Consider the following 6,725-nt stretch of genomic DNA (forward strand, 5'->3'; position numbering starts at 1 on the left):
ATAAATAAAATCTTTAACAAAAAAATTGAAAGTTCAAAATGAGGTTGTATGATAATGAAGGTCAGTCCTGCATTTATTATAGACAAAACTACCTCAGACATCTCCTGAGTAAGACATGCCACTTTTTTGCCTTTTTTTTTTTTTTCTTTATTATTTCCACTATTCTGCTGCGGAGAACATGGCTGGAGCTTTTGGCACCATCCTGGATGGCGAGGAGGAAGTCATACCTTAGGAATGGTGGAGTAGGGAGCTGGAAGGAGTCTGGGTCTCTGAGGAGCTTGAGGTCCAGCTCTGGGTTATCTACTTGAAGATCTCTATTTGAAAGAGAAATGAGCTTCTATCTTCTTTTAAGGTGTTCCTATTGTGAGTGTTTAGTATTCGCAAACAAATTGCTAACAGATACTAGCTCGAGTACTAACACTAACTTTGTCAGATACTGTGCTAAGCACATAATTTGCACCATCATCTGTAAGCTGCATAACACTCCTATAAGGCAGGTACTATTATTTTACAAAGGAGGAAATGAGAATTTGAGAACGTTAATTAACTTATTTACAAGGTGATGCAACTGGTAAGTGGTAGAAATGGGGTTGAAGCTCAGGCACCTGACTCCAACACCCATGCTTGAAAAGCTAACCATGGTGGGTTATATCTTTGTGACTTTGAGTCATGGTCCCTTTCTATAGTTCATCTATATCATTTCAAGCACTATTTGGTTTCACTTTTTGATCCTTTCCTCTTTCCAAATACCCTACCTATTAAACAAACACTTTAATAGGTTACTATACTCTATGTTATCTAAGATTAAGGAGGGGAGGGATAGCATTTATTCTGATAAAGCATATATATAATTGGCTTGTGTTTTGCAGCAAAAGAAAATTTAATTTTCCTTACTGCTGTACAGTGGGGAAAAATAAGTAGAAGACAGAGAAAACATCTTGAAGAGTGATTCATTAAGGAGGGATATCGTCAGAGAACAATCTGCAGCCAGTAATGTTCCAATACAAACCTCCAGAACATAATACTTAAAGTACCTTATAGGTCAAAAGCTAGAGAAATAAAGAAAAAAATAACTTAAAAATATAGAAAGAGAAGTGTTTTGACAAAAAAAGTTAACCAGAACAAGTTTTGGTAGACTAAACCACGATATCTTTTTTTCTCCATCATTGTAATGAATTACAGTGGCTAGCCAGGGATATTAAGCATAAATGTATTTAGTAAAGGAAACAAGATGTCTGCAAAATAATTACAAAGACTGGAGGAATGGCTGACACAGCCAGAAGGCTTTCAGGTACAGCACTGCAATTAGGATCTGGAAGTCAGGAAGCTGATGTTGCTGCCACCCAGAAGTCAGGAGATTTCAACAGCTGTCAACATCACAGGTGCTGTATCACCACCAAACTAAAAATCGGCAATGAAATGTAAAGCTCAGTCATTGCGTACATCTGCCAAAGGTCATGTGTCAACCACCACTGCATCTGGAAGGAGAATGGCTCTCCCCCGCCTTCACCTCCCAAACACATGCAGGTATGTTTGTTTGTCAGAAGATCAACTGTATCTAGAATGCTACATGCAATTCCGGGGTTTCTGGCTCTTCAAATACAAGGCAAAGTATAGAGAATAGTGGAACTGAAGAACTACCAACAAATAACACCTGCCTCAGTTTGAGGATGATTGGCATTAGTTCTTCTTTAAATGTTTGGTAAAATTTACTGTGGAAGCCATCTGGTCCTGGGATTTTCTTTGTTGGGAGGTTTTTGATTACTGATTTAACCACTTTACTCATTATTATGCTCTACTCAGATTTTCTATTTCTCCATGATTCAGTCATGATAGGTTGTACATATCTAGGAATTTACCAATTCTTCTAGGTTGTCCAGTTTGTTGGCATATAATTATTCCTAGTGGTCTCTCATGATGCATTTGTATTTCTGTAGTTGTCTCCTCTTCCATTTATAATTTTATTTATTTGAGTCCTCCCTTTTTTCTTCTTGGTAAATCTAGCAGAGTTTTGCCAATTTTGTTTATCTTTTCAAAATACCAACTGTTTTGTTAATCTTTTTTATTGTTTCTCGATTAGTTTATTTACTTCTCTGATCTGTATTATCTCCTTCCTTCCCTTAGCTTTGGGCTTAGTTTGTTCTTTTTCTAGTTCCTTGAGGTATAAATTTCAGTTATTTATTTGAGATCCTTATTTTTTGTTTATATAGGCAATTATCATTATAAACATCCCTCTTAGAACTGCTGTGGTAGCATCTTCTTAGTTTTGGTATTCTGTGCTTCTATTTTCATTTGTTTATAATTTTTAAAAATTTCATTCTTCATTTCTCCTTTGACCAAATGGTTGTTCAGGAGTGTGTGGTTTAATCTAGACACATTAGTGAGTCTTAACAGTTTTTCTCCTGTTGTTGATTTCTAATTTCATATCATTATGGTCAGAAAAGGTACATGGTATCACTTCAGTCTTTCTAAATTTGCTAAGATTTGTTTTGTGACCTGATATGTGATATCCTAGAGAATGTTCCATATGCACTTGAGATGACAGTGTATTCCAATGCTGTCATAGATGGAATGCTCTGTATATGTCTACTAGGTCTATTTGTTCTAACATGTAGTTCAAATCCAATGTTTCTTTATTGGTTTTCTGTGTGGATGACCTGTCCATTGTTGAAACTAGGGCACTGAAGTTCTACTATTTTATTGTTGTCTACTCTTCCCCTTAGATCTGTTAATATTTGCTTAATATATCTAGGAGCCCACTGCTGAGTACATATACATTTACAGTTGTTATATCTTCTTGTTGAGTTGAACTCTTTATCATCATGTGATGAACTTTGTCCCCTGTTGCTTTGACTAAAAGTTCTACTGCCTTTATATAACTATATAAAGACAAAGTATATGAGTTTTTTTTTTAAAGATTTTATTTATTTATTTGACAGACAGAGAACACAAGTAGACAGAGGCAGGCAGATAGAGAGGAAGGGAAGCAGGCCCCCTGCTTCCTGGGACTCGATCCCAGGACCCTGAGATCATGACCTGAGCCGAAGGCAGTGGCTTAACCCACTGAGCCACCCAGGCGCCCCAAAGTATATGAGTTTAAGTATATAAATATAGCTACTCCCACTTTCTTTTGGTTTCCATTTGCATAGAATATCTTTTTCCATCCCTTCACTTTGAGCCTATGTGTGTCATTAAAGCTGAATTGGATTTCTTGTAGGAAGAATGTAGTTGGGTCTTGTTTTTTAATTCCTTTAGCCACTCTGTGCTTTTTGATTGCCAGAGCAATTAGGCAAGGAAAAAAAAAAAGGTATTCAAATTGTAATATGACAGGCGGGGATACTCACCACTATACTAACGAGGACGGCATCAAATTGTAATAAAAAGTAAAATTATCCCTGATTACAGATATTATGATATTATATACAGAAAATCCTAACAACTCCACCAAAAAGTCATGAGAATTAAGAAACAATTTCAGTAAAATTGTAGGACATAAAATCAACATATAGAAATCAGTTGCATTTCTATACACTAACAATGGACTATCTGAAAAAGAAATAAAGAAAACAATAGCATTTACAATATTAGAAAAAACAATAAAATACTAAGAAGTAAATTTAACTGAGGCAGTAGATTTGCACACAGAAAACTGTAAGACATTAAAGAAACAGAAGAAGACACAAATAAATGGAAAAATATAAAATATACATATATATTCCCTATATACATATGTATATATCTGATATTGACATAAAAACAGATACAAGGACCAATGGAATAGAGCAAGAGTCTAGAAATAAGTCTAAGCACATACAGTCAACTAGTCTTCGATGAGGAAGACAAGAATACTCAATGGGGTATAATAGGTAGTTTCTTATATAAATGGAATCGGGAAAACAGGATATCCAATTCAAACGAATAAAACTGGGTGGAAGAAACAGGTGAAAGTGCTCAAAGGTTACACACTTCCAGTTATAAGATAAATAAATTCTGGAGATGTAGTGTTCAGCAATGTGACTATAGATAACAATACTGTATTGTGGCATAGACATATAAAATCATTATGTTGTACACCTTAAACTAATATGATATCAGTTACATGTTAATAGAACTCGGGGTGGGGAGTGGGTAAGCACATCAATTAACACACACATATGCACATTATACACACACACACACACACATACACAAGAACATAAACTGGACCCCTCTCTTATACCACTCACAAAAATTAACTCAAAACGTATTAAGAATTTAAAGATAAGACTCGAGACTCTAAAACTCCCAGAAGAAAATACAGGGACAAATCTTTGACATTGGTCCTGACAATGATTTTTTGGATATGACACCAAAAGCACAAGCAACAAAACCAAAGATAGACAAGTGGAACTACATCAAATTAAAAAACTTCTACAGCAAAAGAAACCACAAAATGAAAAAGCTACGTATGGAATGGGAAGAAAACATTGACAAATCCTTTATCTGACAATGGCCTATATCCAAAATATATAAGGAACTCCTACAAATGAACAGCAAACAAATAAATAATCCAGTTTAAAAATGGGTGAAGGATCTAAATAGACATTTCACCAAAGAAGACATACAAATGGCCAATGGATACAGGAAAAGGTGCTCAACATCAATAACCATTAGGGAAATGCAAATCAAAACCAAAAGGACATATCACCTTACACCTGTTAGAATGGCTAGTATCACAAAAACAGGAGATAACAAATGCTGGTGAGGAAGTGGAGAAAAGGGACCCCTTGTACACTGCTGGTGGGAATATAAATTGGTGAAATTTGAGGTTATTATGCTAAATGAAGTAAGTCAGACAGAGATGATCTCACTTAATGGGGAATAAAAAAGCAAACTCAAAGAACAAGGGATTGCTGATTGCCAGGGGCTATAGGGTGGGGGAACGAGGAGATGTTCATCAAAGGGTGCAAACTTTCTGTTATATGATGAATAAGTTCTGGGGAAGTAACGCACAGCACGTGACTACAGTTGATAACACTATATTGAATACTTGAAATTTACTGAGTGGATATTAAATCTTATCACCATAACAACAGCAATAACAAAAAGATGGTAATTATGTGAGGTGAAAATGGGCTGACTATTATGCAAATAATTTTTCAATATATATACATATCAAATTTGCATGCTGTACACCTTAAACTTACACAATATTATATCAATTTTATCTCAGTAAAACTGGAAAAAAAGTGATAACCAACAGTCAAACAAAGAAAAGAACTAAAAAATTTTCATTAGCTTTATCCACATGATGTCATTGTTTACCTTGGCAGGTTAAGTGTCAATGACAGAAGCAAAGTTAGGTTTCCATGCTGTGAGGACTGGGGGTCTTTGATATGGACTCCTTCAAGAAGCATAGCCATGGAGGAAAGAGATGGGACAGGGAGAAGTATCTTTTTAAAAAATAGCTCTACATTATAAAATGAACTACTAAGATGTTAATAAGGTTCTTTTGTCTTCCAACTATCTTTGGTAGCTATGTTTCTGTGTTATGTATTCTAAAAATACCTCCTTTTAAGTCTGGGATGATGATCACCCAACATTATCATGGCTACTCTGGGTGGTATCAATTTCTTACACTTTTTTTTTCTTAGTTTGAATTTTTTATAGTGAGCATAAAATTTAAACAAAATCAAGTGTCTTTATTACCTAAAGAAAAATAAATTTTCTCCATATCAAGGGTGAGTTGGTACTTAAGGTCATTTTATACAAATGGTATTTTTGTTGATAAAGTCTAGGATAAAGAAAGCCAGTTTCTATGTAGTTATCAAACTTTTTCCTGGACTCAGGGTTTTTAAAGGTAATTATGGCTAGTGGAATATCTAAAAAGAAATACAACATGAAGAAGATTGGAAATTAACCCTACAACTTCTTCCACATGGCTAGAACCTTGCACTGAATACTAGCTTCAAAATCTAAGATTTAAAATTTTGAGATGGAAGGAAATAAAGAGACCATAATTTAGTGCCTTAAATTACAAATGAAAACTAAGCCCAGGAAGGAAGGACCTGGCCAAGACCACACAGTTGCAAGAATGAGAAGTCAAAAAAAAAAAAAAAAAAAAATGAGAAGTCAGACCGTTGAGCTTCTGAGAGACTTCACATATTAGGCCAAAAGACTCATGAGTGATGCAGAGAATTTAAAGAGCCTCAGAAAGGGCCAAAGACTAGAAAACAGGTATAGAATGAAAGGCTGCAGAATTGGGGATTATTTATATTGAAAAAGAAAAGACTGAAGAAATGCTTAATAATTTCCCAGTACAAAAGAAATAATTTTTTTTTATCTCTCCTAGTGAAATAGATAATAAAGTTTTTTTCCACACTTTGCCCATGCTTTTCTTTCCATTTAAAATAATGCTTTCTCAGGGTGCCTGGGTGGCTTAGTGGGTTGAGCCTCTGCCTTTGGCTCAGGTCATGATCTCAGGGTCCTGGGATTGAGCCCCACATGGGCTCTCTGCTCAGCGGGGGGCCTGCTTCCCCCTCTCTCTGCCTGCCTCTCTGCCTACTTGTGATCTCTCTGTCAAATAAATAAATAAAATCTTTAAAAAATAAAATAAAACAATGCTTTCCTTAAATATATAAATATATAGCTTTTCTTTACTCCTCACGTACCCAAATATAACCTTTCCGCCCCAAAGCCCGCATCCCCCCAACCCCCTTCTCCATGCTGCCCAATGTCATTAGATG

The sequence above is a fragment of the Mustela nivalis genome, assembly GCF_964662115.1.
Source record: "Mustela nivalis genome assembly, chromosome: 15".
Classification (NCBI taxonomy): domain Eukaryota; kingdom Metazoa; phylum Chordata; class Mammalia; order Carnivora; family Mustelidae; genus Mustela; species Mustela nivalis.